The sequence below is a fragment of the Lonchura striata genome, chromosome 2, assembly GCF_046129695.1.
Source record: "Lonchura striata isolate bLonStr1 chromosome 2, bLonStr1.mat, whole genome shotgun sequence".
Taxonomy (NCBI): Eukaryota; Metazoa; Chordata; class Aves; order Passeriformes; family Estrildidae; genus Lonchura; species Lonchura striata.
This window is the reverse complement of record NC_134604.1, coordinates 105,573,639-105,594,144: the sequence shown is the minus strand read 5'-3', so window position 1 is coordinate 105,594,144 and position 20,506 is coordinate 105,573,639. Positions and strand designations below refer to the sequence as shown.

Here is a 20,506-nt window from a genome sequence, read left to right as displayed (position 1 = left end):
TTTATACACAAAAATGATTAATATGCAATTCTGCTATTTTTTGTAAATTTCCCATGAAAGACTGACAAAATTCCTTTGATCATAATGAATGAGCATCAGAAAACTGCACTGAATAACTTTTTTTTTTTTTCAGATTTGAACAGCTAATCACTAATGATGCCAATATTAATATACAATTAGGCTGACTTTCTCCCTTGGAGAGATAAGACTGAGAGGTAAGATGCATCTAAACCAACATAACAATGCATAAAACTTATCCAGGTCTTTATGGTATTTAGGTATTTAGGCACAATGATCTTGGAGGACTTACAGCGTAAAAAAAGCTTATCAATGTTTAACAGGCCTCAGTACAATATTTAATATAGGATTAGAGACAAACAGGAATACATATCACAAGATCCTTGGGATTTCTGACCACCAGCAGCTCAATTTGTTTGTAATTGGTGCATATGGAACAAAACAGAAACAGAAATCGTGTTTATTCTCCTTCTGTTCACTTCTGTTTGCTTTAACCAAAAAGCTAATTTTCTATTGAACTTATTTTATCCTCCGGTTAATTTTTCACACTTTTCCCTGAAAGGGCTTCAGGCAAGAGTGGACAGTGGTGGCACAGCTGATCACTTCTTGTTTTGGACAAAAAAATTAAAAATAAGTAGCTTTAAGATTTGTCCTGTTTCAGGCATAATTTCAAATTAGCATTTTTGAAGGCTTTCTTTAACAAGGGTATTGCAGTATAGCTGTATAGAAGAATTCAATATATTTTACCTTTGACCATTAAAAATAATTTTTCAAAGGATATAGGACTCTTGTAAATACTAAAAAAGCTGAATGAAGCTATTTTCCCTTAGATTAAGTAAAAAAAAAAGGTTATAAAGTAGTTTTTGGTTTATTTGAAGTATTTTCTAAATGTTCTATTCTATGTTATCCTTCTCTTAACTGTGCCAAACCTAGGTTTTATTTTTGTATTTGAAATGCAAAATTATATGTTTCTTTCATTAACTATAACCAGTCTCTATGTAGATTTTTCTAAATGCTTGGAATTTGACACTCACAAAAGGATACAGTCCCAAAGTAAAAAGAGTAAAATATGTAAAAAGGTTGAAATTACAGCAGAATTATTTCAAATTAAATTATATCTTTAGGGCAATATGATAATAAATTAAATTTCTGAACACATAAGAGGGGACTGAAGTTCCAGGAAATTTGCTGAATCCTCCTAATATGCATGTCTTTTCTCTTCGGCTTTATACACTTCCCACTTTTGGCAGGAGGCAAAAGTGCTGCCATTGCTGTAAAGGAAATTTCCACAATGTTTTAAGTTTGACCCTAATGTTATATATCACTGGAATTAATCCACCTAACTTTTTAGGCTAGTTTTGAAAACTTTATCAACCTGTGATCTTTGGGTATAATTAGATCAAACTCCAATCTTTGGATCAATACTTTAAATTGACATGCCTTTGAGATTTGTGAAATAATTGTCTTAAAATGCCATTAAAATGGCAAAGTTCTTGGTGAATAATTTATCCAAAGTGACTTCATTAAGTCACTCTATAACAAGTCTTATTGATCTTGATAGCATTGCATGAGGCAATATAGGCAATAAAGGATACCTCAGAAGCAGGAATGCTTCCTCTTCCCATTCTTCCCTGTTTGAGAAAGAGATGTTTCTTGCCAGAATGAGTGTTAGGATTAATTTTTGATAGCAATATTGTCAAATATTCCATTTTACATACTTTAAAGCAGAAATTCAGTGTTAAAAGCTAAATGTCGATCTGACTGCTTCAATATATATGAGTGAAAGAATGTAGGGAGTATATTATAAGGGCTTATCCTTTTATTTCCTCAAAGTTATTGTGAATAATTACAATTATCAAACTGCAATCTACAGAAGAAAATAAATATTACACATAAGTATAAAAGAAGAAACTTAGAATTAAAATGAATGCTATCATTATTATGTGGATTTTTCCCATAAGAACTTGAATAAGTTTCCTTTATATAATTGAATATAATCCTTCATATATATACACAAGTAGAGTGAAGAAGTTCAAAAGTATGTATTTTAGTCACTTAAGACTGGGGGTAAAGGGAACGAGTCAACCAGAATATCTATTAATACCTTATAGACATAATGTTGTCTCACAAACTTTTGCAATTTTTCTTTTTCCAAACTCACAATCCAATCATACATGTAAACATAGATTCATTTCTTAAAGTTGAAAAAAATAGATTTTTGGGTTAAAGTTTGTTTGTGACCTAGCTATGAATGAAGAAAAAAAAATATTGGTCATATTGGCTGTCAGTGTGATTCAAGTCTAGCACAAAAATTTGGGAATTCAGGAATACATTTAGTTCTAATTCTCTAAAAGGAAAATTCAAGAAAGAGCACACTGCCATTCAAGAGAATCATTACTTTTGAACTAGTTCTTGACCTGCTGGAAAGAAATGATGAGGGCTCAGACAAGCTGCATGACTTCCTCAGCATTGATATTGCTGGTGGCATGCACAGTTCTTGACTTTCTTCATTACTGCACTTGCATACTGTGATAGAGATAGAAGGAATAATTAAGAACAACTGTTTTGATTTTCAAACTTTTTAAATTTGCAGGATACCTTGTTAAAATATAGAAACATACAAATACAGAAATATAGTATATGCATGCACAAGCACACCCATGCAAACAAACACAAAAAAAAAAAAAAATCCATCCATAATATGAAATAATGCCAAAACAAAATTCAATTACTGCTGTACAGAATGTAGGTTACATTTTCAATGTTCCTGTATTTCTTCCATATAAGAAAAAAAGACATTTTGCTGCACTCCTTCTGAATACCTAAGAACATCCATTGATCCAAAAATCACAGCCTGATAAACATTGCTGTACACAGTGTCATGGAAGTAGCTCATTATTTTTCCTATATGAAGCCAGTACACTGCACCATTTATGTACATCCTTTATAACTGTAACAGATCTTTCAGTTGACATTGCTGAATGGTATTCCTGAGGTTTCACCCAAAAATAATCTTATCAAACTACTTGGAGACACAATTATTGTGCAGGCCCTGCAGGCTTTTCTCATTGCATAGACTATGACAAAGATCAATTTTTAGGCACAAGGGAGGGAAAGGAACTAAACTAGAGATTAGAGGAAAAGTGGAATTTTGAATATTTTGCCTTTTGAAAATTTCTTTTAAACTTTGCAGAAAAAGTGCTGAATGACTGCCACTTAATTTACAGGAAAATGCAAGACATATAGGTACAATATCCATGAAAATACAGCTACATTACTACAGTAGACTGTGCTGTTATTAACTGATACTTCATTTAATTACAATTTTTTAAAAACTGCAGTTACTCTGAACAAAGATATTAATGAAATTTACAAGCTTGAGCTTTTTCCTCCCTCTTTTCCTTTTTTCATTTTCTTCTTAGATCACAAATATAACAACCTACAAATATTTTTAAGAACTTAAATATACAAAAATTAATATTAGCAATGATACTACAGTGTCTGTACTTCTCTGTCTGTACATTTCCTATGTGCAGAGCCACTGGAGCACTCCAGGGGAGGCCTTGTAGACTGGTGAATGACAGAAACTGTTATCAAATAGAAGAAGGATGATACTATAGCTGGTAGACTAATGCGTGGCTTAATAAGGCTACAAAACCAAGGAGGAAAGATGCCTTGTGATATTTCCTTCTGGCAGGGAGTGGGAAGGACAGGGGTACAGAGAAAGGGAAGAAGAACAGAAAGTGAAAACTCCTCTTTAAACTAAAGGACCGGACTGACACAAAAATAAATGGATGGAAGTAGACAGGAAGACAGAAGTGTGATTTTATAGGGCAGGTGGATAATAAAACTCAGGTGGATTTTTGTCAATTGCTAAAGGTGTGATATCCCAGAGATCAAAAGAATTAGACTTGATTACCCTGAATATCCTCTTGTTCTGAAGAAGCATGATTATCTATGTCTCTTCTTTTAGATGCCAACAGAAACATAAATATTATCTGGTTAATGGTAGAACTCGACCTTTGAGACCTTTTCCAATCTTAATAATTCTGATTCTATTATTTTATGATCTATATGCTGATTCAAGTATGTTTGCAGATCTATACTTATCAAGTATATGTGAAGCATTACAGTGGCAATTTCCACTATGTTTCCAATATGTTTTTCTACCTTTAGTGGTTGGATGCTATCTGGCCATAAATCATGAATACAAGAAAACAGCAATACATTGTGTGCTTGGATAATACATGCCTAGGAACAGTTTCTGGGAAAAAAAAAGGCAAAGGTTCATGTGGACATCAAATGAACAGGGCTTACTTGAAGCTTGGTACTAAAATATTTTCTGATGTTGTTTTAGCAGTATTTACAGATGTAAAAACACTTCCTTTTATGTCTGCCATCTCTTTCCTTTTTATCACCTCATGGTCTAACACTTTGTCACCCCTGATGGAGAAATCTTTGTTAATGTTCAATTTCCAAGGGCACAACATGAACAAGAGTAATAAAAGTCATTCAAGAAGACAGCAGCTGAATTTTAGTCTAGTGCAAGAGCTCTAGTAGATAGCATAATGAAGTTTAATTACTGAAACATCATTGAACTTCTTGAAGAACTGAGTAAATAGTCTTTAGTCTTCTGAAATAAAAAGTAGAGTGACCACTGAAATCTGAAAAGGAAGATTAACACAAACTATAATAACTTATCTCTTTATAATTTGACAATGATGTGCCTTTTAGATGACCATCTACTGAAAACTTCAGTACTGAAAACTGAAATTATGTTTATTGTAACAAAGTCCAACACAAAGAGCATGAACAATACTCTTCAAAATTTTCATAGTATTAGATCAGTACTCTTCAGTATTATCATAGTTTAAGATCAATGTCATGATAGTTTAAAAATCGTTAGGCTTTGTTTTTTAAACATTACTTTTTTCATCAATAAAGAAGAAAAGTTTTCTTAAAAATAGATGAAATTAAAAAGACAACTCAAAAAAGTAATGGAAACATTTTGATCTAATAGTCAAGATGGTAGGAAAGCTGTTTCTAATATAATGTCTGAATATAACTTTTTTCATAAGCATTGAATGTCAGTTCTGCAACATCATACAGATTCTCCCCTGGGTAATTGTAATAGTGCCAATACCGTTCAGCATTATAATTAATGATCCAGATGATAAGATACAGCACACCTTCAGTGATTTTACAGATGATACAATACTTGAAAGAGTGGCTGATGCACCAGATTGGTGTCCTTTTATTCAGGAAGACCTTGAGAAGCTGGAGAAATGGAGATCAACAACGGTGAAAGCCACATCTTGATCACGGGGAGGAATAACCCAAGTACCAGGGTATGCTCCATCTGGCAAGTAGTTTGCAGGGAATGTCCTGGGTGTCCTGGTGGACATGAAGTCTGGACACGAGTTTGCAGGTTGCCTTTGCAGCCAAGAAGGATAAAGGTACCCTGGGCTGCATTATGCAAAAGAGTTGATAGCAGGTCAAAGGAAGTGATCCTTTCTCTACTCTGGCAAGACAAATCTGAAGTGCTGGGTCCAGTACTGGGCTTCCCAGTATGAGAGAGATGTAAACAGACTGGAGTGAATCCAGTCTCAAGGGGCTCAAGGACTGAAGCTTCTGGCACGAAAGAAGAGGCTGAAATAAATGTGATTTGTCAGTCTGGAAAAGAGAACACTCAGAGGGGTCATGCTTCCTCATGGGGGAGTAAAGAGGACAAAGTTTTCTCAGGCAGAGGGCACAAAATGAGACTTAAACATAAGTAAAATTTTCATTGAGAGGAAGAAGGTCACACCCAGAAAAGTTGTCTAGAGAAGCTGAGGAGCCTCTACACTTAGAGATATTAAAAACCCAGCTGGACACACTCCTGGCTACCCTGCTGTTGTTGACCCTGCTCTGAGTAGAGGCTTGGACCAGGTGATTTCCAGAGGTGCCTTCCTGCCCCAGCCAGTGTGTGTGAGTTGGTCATTTTGTGTTTCAATGAACAAGTTATGCGGCTCAAACTTTTCCTCCACAGATCTAATTGTATCTCTAGATTGCAATATTTTCTTCCATGCCTCCCTCTCATTAAACTTGACAGCATGACAGATGTTTTTATACTGCTGATAGCAAATTCCTACCTGCCTGATGCACACTGCATTGTGCAAGTCCAGAAAGCCAATTCTGGTAAACAGAGGCAGCTCCACAGCCACTAAACTCTTTATGCCTTCAGTCATAAAAATGAATTCTGATGACTTATTGTCTAGAGGGACACAAAGTAAAACTTTTCAACCATCTTTTCTTTATGACTGGCAGTGTGTCTGCACATAGTAGAGGGAGTGCTCTAGCTGGCTGTTAGGGAGATTTATATGAGCATAACTTGGATGTTTCTCAACATATTTAGTTGCCAGTGTAATATGAGTACCCAGTGAGTTACTGTCCCACTAATGAGTCATAAGACAAACAAAGGCTTTGAAAAAGATCCATTGTTTCAGACATTTTTTTTAATAACTAGAAAATTATTTTTTTAAAAATCCCATAGATTCAGAGTTAGGGGTTATATATATGCATGTATGAGTGTGTGTGTGTGTGTGTGTGTGTGTGCATAAAATATATCAAAGCTATGGCAAAATCCTGGAAATTAAACTGAGAATTTCTGTACTGCAGCAGGTTGAAGACTAGGAAGAGATTTTTAATGTGATACCATATTCTGGTTTAGTGAATTTTTTGTTTCGTTTTGTTTTGTTTTGTTTTAATCTGAATAGTGTATAGTCAAGAGCACTTTATTCAAGATTCAGGATTAGGTTGGTTTGTGTCCATGTGACTGGTACTGGCACATAGTCTTGAGGCTGTTATTTCCAGAGGAACAGAACTCAGTTTGATCTGACTAGAAATTAGTGCTGGCTTGGACAAGGGCAAGGTAAGTTTCTCACGTGGACATAGTCCAAGTCTCAGATCAATGTAAATTATCTTGTGCATGCACCTGTTAAAATAAAATCACCTTGTCCAACACTTGGCAACAGCTGTTGTAAGGGAGCAAGGGAGGTCTGGATGCCTGTCTTCTGCAACAAGCTCTAAAAATTGAGAAAGGAAAAGGACAACCTCAACTGTGTATGAGGCAAACATAGAGACAAGTTGTGAGAAATCCAGGTTAGTCAGGACAAGATGATTCCAACTATTAGGAAGCTGTTCATAAGTTTACCTGATAGAAGAACTGCTCACAGCTTGTCAGAACTTCAGAGGTCTGTAACAGAATTGAAATGAATATGTAGCAGCTTTCATTACACAGAAGCAAAAAATAATTGACATCGACCACCTGCTAAGAGAACATCAGCACTAATGTAATGAACTTCAATTTGCAGAAGACAAAAAGTGCTTTGTCACAGTGATGCACAGATACTGCTGTACACTACACTTCTGAAAGTGTCATGAAGAGCTGGAGTCCTTAGAAAGAGCACCAGAGGGAAATCTTGTTTTGTGATAGTTTTATAGAGCTAGACACTGGCAACTAGGACCTGTGTGCTTCTTATATGCCTAAACATGCCATTAAGAATATGAGCATTTTCTATATATGTTATGTATGTATACACACTCATAACCATATGAGTGTTTAAACATATTTGTTCATATGCATATGCCTATATACATGTGCATATACAAACACATATTTGTATATCCACACCCAACCTTATGTAATTGCATTATATATTCATCCAAGATGGCAAACTGGAAAGCACAATGATTGATCATGAAGAATCATAAAAGAAGAGCTCGTAGTTCCTAGAAAATCCTTGAAAAAAATTAAAATATATACAAAAAGCCTCAAAAGAGATGAGAACTACTATGTGAAGCCTTTCAAAGCCTCCAAGAACATTAAGAGTTCCAGTAACAAATAGAAAAAGAGTAAAATAGCATCAGCTTGAAAATTTGGTATGCCTTGATAAAAGAAAGAAGAATTAGAAGCATGAGTGCATTCTGCATAACTTCCCAGAACTATCATGCAAATACAAAATTAACAAATCTAAATATTGTTCTGTGGAAGATACTGAGACAAATGAATCCAGGGCATAAAAGGTCAATAAAGCTATTTAAAAGCAAGTAATTTCTTATACTAATGGCAATCAGAAAGAGGAAGTTTTTCAGTATTTATCTACACAGGTCCATGAAGTGAATTTTTAAAGAAATTTAGATGATGATGAGAAATAAATTTATGTCACAGGATTACTGACTTCAAAACAAATAAGGATTTGGCCTGCTAATGCTGAAGATGTCTAACTGTGGATGAAACTGAGGAATTATATTTGCTAGAGGGTCAGAAATTTTAGAAAATAATGAATTACAGTTTGTTTCTTTAACAGCATCCTGTCATAAAAAAAAATTCCTGCACTTCTGACTGTAGACTTTGATGCAATAGTTGCTAAGAGTCAGCACCATTCTGGTGAGCACTTCTGCAAAAGGACTGAAGTGTGACAAAATTTAATATTTATGCCCTTAACCACAAGTGTTTTTCTTCTTTATCTGACATGTGTTTCTTACTCAAGCTGTGCTGCTTATTTTGCTTTATGCAGTGAAAAACATCACATCAGGGACCCCCTTTTTTTACAGAAATATCATATACACAAACATGTTCTGTGTTTAAACACATGCAGGTGAAAGCAAAATTTAGTTGTATGTCTTCACCTGCAAAGGAGTTTATATAATATTTTATGTTCTGTGCACACTGCTGATTAAAAAAACTTGAGTAAGTTTGATACGTTCTGGTGCAAGAAAGTGAGAATATATTTGAGTTGAATATATTTTTCTGTGCACTTAGTATAAGAAAACAAAGTCCTGTGATTTATATCTTCAGCAGAATCATAGAAAACTCTGAAAACTAGCAAACAGAAATAAAGCTAGGATCTTATATAAGAATGTACAATTAAGATACTAATTAACATAGTGAGTGTACAGGGCTGTATAACAGAAAAAAATCACAGAATTATATGAGCACTGATGTGTTAGGTGAGAGCATGATCAAGAAAGACATACCTTTACTGGAGACTAGTACTGCTCTTCACAGGGAAACCTAAATCTATATGGCAACACAATCTGGAAATGGCATTGATTCAAATTACTCCATTATCTAATATTTAGGATAATTTTCAAACTTTTAAATCAGTCATGTGGCAATTAGAGGAAAATCTATGTAGACATAGGTTGATCATTTCTCTGAGTCCACACTGCATTATAAAAGGGGTCAATAGTCTCAGATGTTCAGTGCAGAACTAAAGCAACATTCTTTAAATTATTCTAAGTCTTCTAAATTATTTTCTACTTTCATAATTATTAAAAAAATCAAATTTGATCTACAAGAGGCATGAAGATACTTTTTGGAGTTAAGGAATAGTACATTTTGAAATATATATACGGAAGACTAAACATTTGAATAGTTGAATGAAATAGGAACAAAATAACTTCTTCAGGTACATGTTATCTGATATTTTTTTCAATTCAAATGGAAGGTATTCAGGTTTGGAAATTATGAGTTATATTTATTTATAGAATAAGAAAAACTGAACTGATAGACTGAATCCATTAAAAAATAAAAATTAATAATCCTTAAAAATATAACCCTAAGTTTCTCATGGTGTTTTGAATGTCACATATTGCCATTTAAGGCTGAGACTGTATTCTGCATTGTATTCCCTCTTATTCATTGGCCATACTGGAAACTTTATGAAATGCTATGGTATCCATGTGAGCCACCTTTTCCTCCTGAAAAATATTCAGTCTGTCTGTTTGATATGCTGTCATACATTTTGTAGGGGAAAAAAAATTAAAAAATCTTCCCTCAACTCCGGTAATTGACACACATTCCATGGAAAATAGCATATTCTTTTCATACGGCTTAAATTCCAAACTAGAGTTCTGTTGAAAAATATGTGCTAGCCAGTCCACAAGTCTTCCTCTAGTCAGATGAAATTTAAAGTATTTCTTGAATGAGTATCTTGATATATGGCTTCTAGACAGTTACATGAAATTACCTAATGGTTTTAACTCTATATGAGAATGAAAACTATAAAACAATTTTAAAAGTCAACAGATGACTCAAGAACACTTCAAACACTCTGCATCTTATTCAAATATAGCCTTTAAAACATACAAACTACCAATATATATTTGATTTTTCTGGTGAATCAATGTCTCTTTTTGTGAAGTAGCTTAACTAAGGGACAGTTGAGGATTTTTACTGAGAAAACTGCTAGATTAGGATTACCACTCAGATGTTTAATCAGATGATCACTTAATGTGACTAGTGGTTTTAGTCCATTGCACCACGTCTGTGAGTTATAAAGATACCATTGTTCCCATTTTCAGTTGTCAAGAAGGTGCCAAATGATTTACTGAACACAGAACAGAGATTTACTCATGATGGTGCAGGAAATCGAACTGTCCTGATTTTTATTTGGTTGTTGAAAGTATTTTGTACACAAAGAACAGTTATTATTTTCACTTATCACGCCAGCACTTTTAAACTAAAGAAAATGTAACTGCAATCTGCAATTGCAGTCTGCTGGAGTTGTCTTCTCCATTCCACAAGACAAGAAAAATATTTATAAAAACAATTTAAATTGCTTATGTCATTAAAAAAAGCTTTTTGAAAAATTAAAGAAATTATAACTTTTCCTTCCAGGAAAAGAAAAACATGAATATTTGCACAATTTTTATCAAGGTTCTAAAATCCAATATTTTATATACTGAATTTCATACCAGCACATATATTTACAAAGGGATAAGGTATAAAATGACCTACAAGTATAGTCAACTGGCTTTTTTGACATGCATTACCATGTGTTTACAGATGGAATTATGTACTATTGACAGGAAATTCTGTATTTGTTTTGGAGCATCTGTAATCTCACAGGATCTGCTGTGCTGGAGCAGACCTGTGATTAGCTCAGCACTCTGCCTCTAACTCGGGCCAGAGCCACATACATCAGAGAAAGATGCAATGTATTCGTGTGGAAAATGACGGAGCAACCTGCCTCCCTAAAATGCAGCTTTGTGCCCTTGTCAGTTGAAGATTACCTTGTGCCCTGAAGAGAGATAGAAATTACCTAAAGGATGAAGGATTGAAGCTTCTTGTTTCAAGCTGTAAAGTCAGATAAACAGAAAAAGAAATACACACTCCAAATAGGTTGTTGCAAATATGTCTGCTACAGCACTCTTCGAAACATACTATCTGCAACAGCACCAGATAGAAAATGCTAGATTAGATGGCTGCCACATTGGTCATATCTGCTTTCTATTTCCTTTACAATAAGGGAATTTCTTACTATCCTTTAGCTATTTTACCATACACTTTTATATCTACAAGAGTAGCCAATGGTGAGGATTAGTATTTTGTAAACTGTGTTCTAGGAACAGGTATAGAACGTACCATATTCTGTGGTACTAATGTGTCAATGACAGAGTAAAAACACTGAATATTTTTACATGTCCCAACCTCAAATTAACATTTTTTTTTTTATAAAATGAACAGAATCTTGGGAAAAGTGTCAAGAGCTGAAGAAGAATAACATGATAATACTTGGTAGTACAATGGATAAGCCAAAACTGAACACATTGAAATTGTGCACACTAAAGAAAGCAATCCTGATTTTTTTTCATGGAAAGAGTGAAAAGGAGTTACCACTGGTAGTCAGTAAACAGCAGTTTCTAGCCTTACTACTTAGTCAAAGATTTGCAATTATAATAAAGAGTTCTATGAAAGTATTATCTATAGGGGAAAGAGTAAAAAGGGTAATGAGTGAAAAATAAAATCAAAACATATAAAAATGATAAGGAAAGGAAGAGAGTATAAAATACTTATGGTCGTCATATCCTAAAAGGATAGTAAGATTTGAAAAGAAGTGGAAAAGGGCAGAAAGAATTTTCAAAGATATACAAAAACATCTGAATGAGATGTGACTGACCTTTAAACCCCAAGCATGCAACAGAAGTCTGTGAAATCATGGATGCCAAGAAGAATGTGAATAAGGAATGAGTGTTTCGTTCTGGTAAAACAAAAATGGAATCACAAGACTGAAATCATCAGGCTAGAATTTCAAAGCAGGAGCTTGGTATGCTATCACTTTCCTCATAGTTGAACTCTGTGCATGCAGGTAGGTTATTGCTTCAGCTTGCATAGGCTCAAAGCATTTCTCCTAATTCACAGGAGAAAAAAAGCTTTAAGGAATGAGTCAAGACGGTAATAGCTGACTAACAGAGCATAGGAGTACACCCAAAAAATATAATAAAATGGTTGCCACTTGCTACTTTTCTGCCTGCCATAGACTGGGATTAAGACCAGGGTTCTGAAATAAACGTAACTGGTTTTGCCAATTTCACACAACCCAACAAGTAAATTCAAACTATTTCAATGTCCTCCCAATCTCTCCACAGTTGTTTTCTGTATCTTGCCATCTACTATTACACCATCATCCTTTCTTTATTTCCTTCTTAATAAGGGACTGTATTTAATTCCATCTTTAGGCATGTCTCAAGTGTTCCTACACATCCAACAACATATATGTTGTGTTTATGTATATATATATATATATCTCACATATTTTTACAGATATGATATATACACACAAAATTTTATGTACATCTTTAAGACAGTTATTCTCAGTTCTTTTCTGCTTGGCTCATGGGAAATTAGGAGCTACTAGGTATTTTTATGGCAGAGTGTGGTGTGGTTCTAGAATTAATTTCTGAACTTTAATGAGGAATTTGTATCCATTTAATATTTCCTACTAAATTCCAAGTACAGGAGACTAACTGAGAAAAACAGAAACTTTAGTCATAAGAAAGTTTTGGATTCAGCTGCAAAATTTGACACTGATTTGAGGCAAAGCATTTTCCCTTCTGGCAAAATATTACTGCTCCAAAATAACAACGATGAATGTCTTCCAGCTTCCTGCAACAGATTTTGTCCTAAATTCTGACAAGACATGCGACAGAGCTGATTTATGACTTTCTTTTTTTATTATATAGTCATGTCTGTGATTGATATTCTAGACCAATATTTAAAAATATACACACCTTTTTTATCTCTAAGTGTTTTAATACAATCAATAAGTAGAATGAAAGGTAATATACTTATTCTGATGACTGGACTTCAAGACAAATAAAAAAAATTATTGTGAACTTTCCCCTTTTGGGTAGGAGACCTCAGATTTTTCCATTGTTCTCTTGGAATAAGACCCAATTTTTAAATAGAAAATACACATAGTTATAATCAGATTATACAAATGTCTCATTTTCCTTCTTGTTTCTCTGGTTTAAATGACTGTGGATCTTATAAAAGTTCCAAACACATTGCTCTGAATGTAGTGTTGAAGGTACAATTTCAATGTGCTCTTATCCTATTTATGGTAATCCAAGACAAACTGTTCCTTACTGTCTTAACACTTTGAAGAAGCAACAATACCTATTTAAAAAGTCATCAGTGCAAACTTTTCATTATAGGCAGTGAAAAGATGATCTTTAGAGAACCTCTAGAGAACCCCACATATGCAGGATAGTGCTGCTTGTTTCATTTAAATAAAAATAGAAATATATGTGTCAGTCACCGTTAAGTGATAATGATGCCTGGAAATCAGAATTAACTTAAAGTTTTATGGAAACAAACCACTTGGCATTCTCAAGGCACCATTCTCAAACATGCTAAAACACAACTTTGATTAGGTGTGTGAAACACACACTTATCCATAAGTGGCAAATTCTACATTAAAAGGACATTTTGAACTAAGATTAATTTTGATCCAAACACAAATATGGAAAATTAGGATAAATGAAATGAATATAGGGTAAGAACATTACTTGAATTCCATTTTATTTATACTGGAATGTAACAAGACAGTAACATAACCATATTTTTCAAAAGTTTTACGTTAAATTTAATTGTAGAATGTCTACATTAAACAAAACAAAATTCCACTCCAATAATTCCATTATGTAATGTGTTTATTATATGCATAAGAAACTAGTCTGAGTTCAGCTCTATCCCACCACCATTTTTAGGTACACCCAACTCCAGGAACAAACTCAAGTGGATCATAAAAACCCAGCCCAGAACTGTCTACACTTCAGTGTAAGAATTAATTCCTTATTCTCCTCTTTCCATCTCTTCCACTTGCATCCTCAGAGTATAGCAATTAATTCCACTCAAAAGACTGTTAAATTCTTATCATTAATTCAGTGGCAGAGCAGGAGGGGATCAGTGGGGTCCCAGAAAGACATTCTGCATCCCCAGACCTCTGCCACCTGTGTGTGGGTGAGCATACTCAGAAGAAGGGTTTGTGTGACATTTCTCACACGTTCTGCTTGCCACACCTTGCCTTGATTTTGCCCTTGAATGTACTGATTCCTTGCAACCATTTTCTCTGGCACAGCAGAAATATTTTGGGGTTTTTTAATGTTTTGTTTTGTTTTGTTTTTTTCCAATCTTAATCAAACTAAAAACATAAAACTGGGTAAAATTATAAAAAGTTACTTCCCCTGTTCTCACTGAGATTATGCAAGAACATATGAAGAGTCCACAGCAGGAGTGTTTTTCCCTGTATATATATACATTAAAGCATATATCTATTATATATAGATATAATTGCCAAAAGTAAACAACAAACAAAAGTACAAAACAAATAGCAAGGAAAGAAGACACCCAGAAACATCCTAAAGAAGTTTGTTTTTTTCAACATGGTTATATTTATAGAATGGCTCCTTTAATGCTGTTTTGTTTCGATTACTTTCAAAAATAAAATTGAGAAGTCTATCTGCTTAGTTACCTTGATTGTCTCTTCCTGGTTCTGATTCAGCTAAGGATCATTTTTCAAGAAAATTTGTATTATATTTTATCCTCAGTGAAGACTGAATGATGTTTTTTTCATCAGCCCTGGCAACACAAGACATCTAAGTGCCTGCTGCAGCAGAAGAAATGACCACTGTTTCTTTGCCAGGTGTCCTGTAGATTTCCAGTTCTATTTACCAGTTCCAAATGAGCACTGAGGCTGCTCAAGCTGCATGTCATAAATGGGTCTGTAGAAACTCCTTCCAAATCAACTGATCAATTGAGCTCTTTTTCTTTAAGAAATATCAGTCACCGGCTGGTGGACACAGTCTCACAAAAGACATCCTAGACTACATGTTATGGCCAGCCACCATGGGTTTTGAGTTGGTTTATGCTGGATAGGTGGAAGTGATTAAAGCAACACAGTAGAGACAAAAAAAACCCCAATGCTTATTTTCTGGCTATAAATATTTCTTTTTAAACAGTTGTTTGTTGCTTTGCCATTTTGAAGTCTTTACATTTCAATGGAATACAGAAGAAAATGTAAGCATTTCAGCAGTGCTAGGTTTGTAATATCAGAATTTATCCTCCCTAACATAATTTTGCATGTTTTTCTGCAGCTGAAAACCAGTATTATCCCTTAGAATGAAATAGAATATATTTGAAGCAGTTAATAAAGCAGCTGTTTAATCCTGCAGTAACTAATACTAACAGCATTTACAAAACCAGAGCATTGCTGTCTCACAAGGTAACTGTCAGAAACCAACCAAGAATACCTTAACATAGTGAATCATTAAAGTCAAAAAATCATGTATAGAAATCCAATGTAAGGGATTTAATGATGGTAAATTGAGAAGGTAAAGTGTTAAGAAAATGTAATCCTTTTCTCTTCCGCTACCCATACAAATTGTAGCATATATTAATATGCTACCTAGCTAGTGTATGTTAATATTCAGTGTTATATTCTATGTCCCTCATGATTAACATAAATAAATCTGTAAAGTTATATAAATAATGTCACCATATGACAAACATTATTGTATAACAAATTTTGCCTTACATTTAACTCTACTTATCTTGAACTTTGCTGGGCTGTTGAGGACATCAGCATTCCCAGGACAACACAAGCTTTCACTCCAGAAACCTTGATCAGCACAAAATCAGTGCCATGATGGCTATTGACTGTTGCTTGACAGACTGAATTTCTTGTTCAATCACTTGCACAGCACAGAGTGGCAAAAGATTTTATGATTGCAAGTCCTATTTCCAGTACTGACACAAAACCAAAATGTGTTTTTCATCATCGCAAAGCTAACAGTAGGAGAAAAAGCACTATTAAGCAGAGAAATGTACTGATTAAATGTGAAGGTTAGGTTAGAGCCATCTCAGTTTTGTCAGTGCAGTAGTTTCCAGCACAAGAATTTCTGATATTTAATGCTTGTAAGTATTTGCTCTTAAGTGTCTAATAAAAGTCACTGATTAGCGTGTCATGAAGGAAAAGATTAGATACCATTTCCTTGATTTCTCACTACTAACATAATTTCAGCATTTAGATTACAATATTCCTGTCTAAAATTTAACTTATGGCTCAGAATGAAAGTCATGGTGAATGCATTTGTATCTACTGTTTGTATGAAAGTAATTGGTAGCCTGTCATGCTGTAATTCAGACCTTTAAACTTCAATAGTCACTAAACTACTCTTTTATTATTATTTTTATTTTTATTATTATTATTATTATTATTATAAGTGGAAGGTAAGAATATGTGCACAGAGGTTGGTACCTTAGAAAAACACAAAACTGCAGGTGATGGTGTATTTTAGCAACATCTGGGAAGTTTATTCAAAAACTCTCAAAAATGTAACAAAGAGACAATCACTTAAGTATGCACTTATAGTAAATGACTTCTGGGAAATGAGCATGAGCAACTCATGTCAAAGATTTATAATGCTTATTTTCATAATTCAATATGCAAGTTTTTCCATTTGAAACAGACACTTAAAGAGCAGGATAGAATATCCATGTTGGATATTCTACTTCTTGCACTGTGGTCTATGCAGTATTGCTTAATTTAAAACCCACCTTTAACAAACAGAGATCTGCAAATAAAAACCATAAACACCTATTTTCTCATCACACTCAAAAAAAAAAAACCAAACAAAAACCCAACAATCTATGGTTTGTCTTTCAGATTATGCACCCTTGTCTCTGTCAGCCTGCTGGGAACAGGCACTGCTGCTGCTGGGATACAGAGACAAAAGTGGAACTTTGTCACTCTGCAGTCACAGGACAGATCACATACAGGATAGTGACAGGTAATGACAAGCTGATGATAATAAGATGATAACTAATTAGAAAGGTGGATTAATTGACCTTCTGGAAGACCTTTCAGGATTATGAATAGTGTTAAAAAGTCCTGTGGAAGCAGAAGCAAGTTCTAGGCCACTAAGAGCCTGATTTATTATAAGAAATGTTGCATTTATTTGTATACATTAATAAATCATCAGAACCTTATGAACTATTGTAAGAGAAAAACAAACAACTTTTTTACAAATATTAAAAAATTAGTTAAAATATCCCTAAAATAATAGGCATATCTGAAAATACGTTTTTTCCCAATACAGATACTTTCATCTTAACTGAGCTAAGCATTGCCATATCTATTTATGTTAACTATATTAAAGCAAACACAAATAATCCAAACTTTGAAGGAGAAATTGGTGAAATTCTAATGATGCTAAAATACATTAACATTTATGTATTTCTTTCTTTATTTTAATACAGAAAAATTCTCTAGCCATATAGAAATATTGTAGCATGGCAAATTATCATTCCTGCAGATAACTTTTTTCAGTATCTTATATTTTAAAGACAAATTACTAGATCACATTGTATTTAAAGCTATTTATTAAAATACTTTAATTTATTCTTGGGTTTAAAAACTTTGTTTTGGGAAATGTTATTTCTTTTCATGAAGAAGTGCTTCATTCTGCTTTAGTTACTGGGGATAATAAAGCAGTTATAGGCAAATCTGATAGAATTAACATCACAATATTTTGATATAAAATAGCCAGGCATTTATTTTCCATAAATTTACTACTGCAAAGTGAAGTCATAATTTTTTCCTATTAAGTTTCCTTTTGTGGCTTTTTGCAAGAAAGTCTTTGTATGTTCTGAAAGCTGAAAAAGACTCTTTTACTTCATTAGGTCTTCATATTTTTATCACTCTAGCAGAGACAGGAAATGAATTGACCTCAGACAGTCTTAAATCTTCTTTCTAGAACTTTTGAGATACATACTGCTGTTACACTTAGTATATGCTTCAGATATGTTCAGTGAACCAAACCCCCTCCCAGACAAACAGGGGCTATGTTTAGAAGAAAATATTTCATTTTCTAACATTAATTGTGAGGATCTTTAAGACCAGGGACAAATGGTCCACAATATATATTCTGCCTACTGTCAAAATATACAAATATAATTTGAAGAAAAGGAGCACAACAACTAGGAACACAACAAAAATTCTATTCATTACATAGGAAGCCTTTCATGATGCTGAAGATACCAGCTAAGCTCTGCAAGAAACACAAACCAAAGAAAATATCCATGGCAAACACCCACTAATGCATGACCCATTTTGCACAAGAGCTTTTGGAGTTGAGGACAGTGCCAGAAATTTCTTCCCTCATCTTCACCACTTTATTGCTAATACAGTCAAATTGTAAAGGCAAAAGTGTCATGGTCCTGTGAGGGACTTCAACTTGCAGCTGGGGCAAGAAAGCAGGGAAGCAAGAAAGAATACAGGATTCCCTTTCTGCTGTCTTGATTTTCAGGTTTTGGAGTTATTACACATTTATGTTTTCCTTCTTGGTGCATGTTTTTCCTTTAGGACTCCCTAGAGTCTTACTAGGTACTCCCAAGACACAGCAACTGTGTCTGATGCAATCCTGCAGAAGTCATAACATGGATACAAATAGTCACATTGGTACTTAAGATTCTGGCATTGTTTAATATCATAATCACCTAAAAATGGATTATATTTTATTTCAGGATCTCATCTTTAAAATTTTTACATCAATATCCCAGAAGAAATTGTTGTCTTTTAACAAACACACTGTCAATAAATTAAAAGTCAAATTTTTGAGTGGTTACTGCTATCACACTGTTATTTATGTGAGAGCTCAGCAGTTTTAGAAGTGAAGGAAGAGAAAGAAAAAAGACTGACCAGCAAAATAAACAAAAATAGATGCTTCTTTCATCTACCAAATTTCCTGCCTTTCAACATTTATTTAGACATTCATTCTCTCTCTCCTTGTATTCACTATGCCACTTGAATTGTACACTTACTGACTTCTGGATTACTCCCTCACTTTCTGTAAGAAAATGTGTAATCATGCCCCAGGTTAACCATTTCCATGCTGAAGTCAGCACATAACAGCTCAAAGAGTGAAGAATCTGAGATAATGTGCCAAGACTAAATCAGCGATTATCTTGCTGATACTTCCATTTCTCTGAAAAAAACTCTCCTGTGCTTGGCCAAGTGATTGTTTTGTTGTATATTTCCATGTCTACCTGATAGTTTAGAATATAATGTGCTATAAGAATTTGTAAGATTTTGAGGATTGTGATTATTGCATCTTTCTCTAGGTAGTAAGGAAATCATAATTATATACTAACAAAAGGTAAGCAGCCTAGGCTCTTTTAATTACTATGTTAGTAGCTGTCAATAATACTGCAGAGTAAAATGTGAAATCATTTTTACTTTGCGCACCAGGAATTTCAATGCTTAACAATTCTACCACAGAATTTCATGTAGACTGTATTTCACATCAATATATATCATCAGGATCAAGTTTAATAATATAGGCAATGACTCCTCCTGAGCACAGAAAGGAAGAGATATGCAAATAAGGCATTATTCTCCAGTCACTCTACACTCAGGGTATACTCATTCTAACTTTATTCTTGCCTTCATATGAGCTACACTTCCCTCTGTCCTCTGATGTCACCCCCTGATACATTATGCATGATTTCTAAAATCATGTCCTTCTGCATAGAATTTTTTTTTCAGAGGGAATAAAACCACTTCCTTGTAAGAACTACAATCTAACAACTTTCCTAATCGAGATAAGGAAAGTTTACTTATGCACTAGATTTTTCAAATACACACAGATCTAGATGACATTCCTCTATCAAAATTGTTATCATGTGGGTTTCAGCACGTTTTTACTTGAGTTATAATAACCCTGAAAGTGCATCCAGTACTTTAGTAGACTTTGGAGAATAAACCATACCAGCCTATCCTTCTGACAAGTAGATAGAAGGTCAGTAGATTTAACAATACATTGATTTAAGTGTCCTTCTGATATAAAAGTTGCAATATAATACATCACAAAATCACACCAATTTTTTACATACCCAAATATCTCAGGGAAAGCTCAATTTCTATCACAGTTTTGCATTGGGCATTTTTCTGTAGGAAGTGGATGTTGAGAACATCCAGTGACAAAAATGATCAATAAATGACATTCATTCCTCCTAAACCTCATTTTCCTGTCATTCAAAGGTGGGAGAATAGATGCATGTTACTTAAGAGATAATGCACAGACTGTAAAAAAAGCAAACCCCTACTTTTTCAAATATTATTTATATTAATAAAACCAAGGAAATGAATTCTTATTATTT

General features: G+C 33.9%; 1 protein-coding gene and 1 long non-coding RNA gene across 4 annotated transcripts in view; both read right to left on the bottom strand.

Moving 5' to 3' along the window:
- The window catches only part of IL1RAPL1 (interleukin 1 receptor accessory protein like 1), a 669,103-nt gene that overhangs the window by 398,976 nt on the left and 249,621 nt on the right, over nucleotides 1-20,506 (bottom strand). The gene's annotated exons all lie outside the window — the stretch shown is intronic.
- Nucleotides 92-9,382, bottom strand: LOC110483263 (uncharacterized). The gene is made up of 2 exons (XR_002467541.3): nucleotides 1,614-9,382; nucleotides 92-1,280 (listed from the first exon to the last, which is right to left on the bottom strand). It is a non-coding gene; the product is annotated as an uncharacterized LOC110483263 (long non-coding RNA).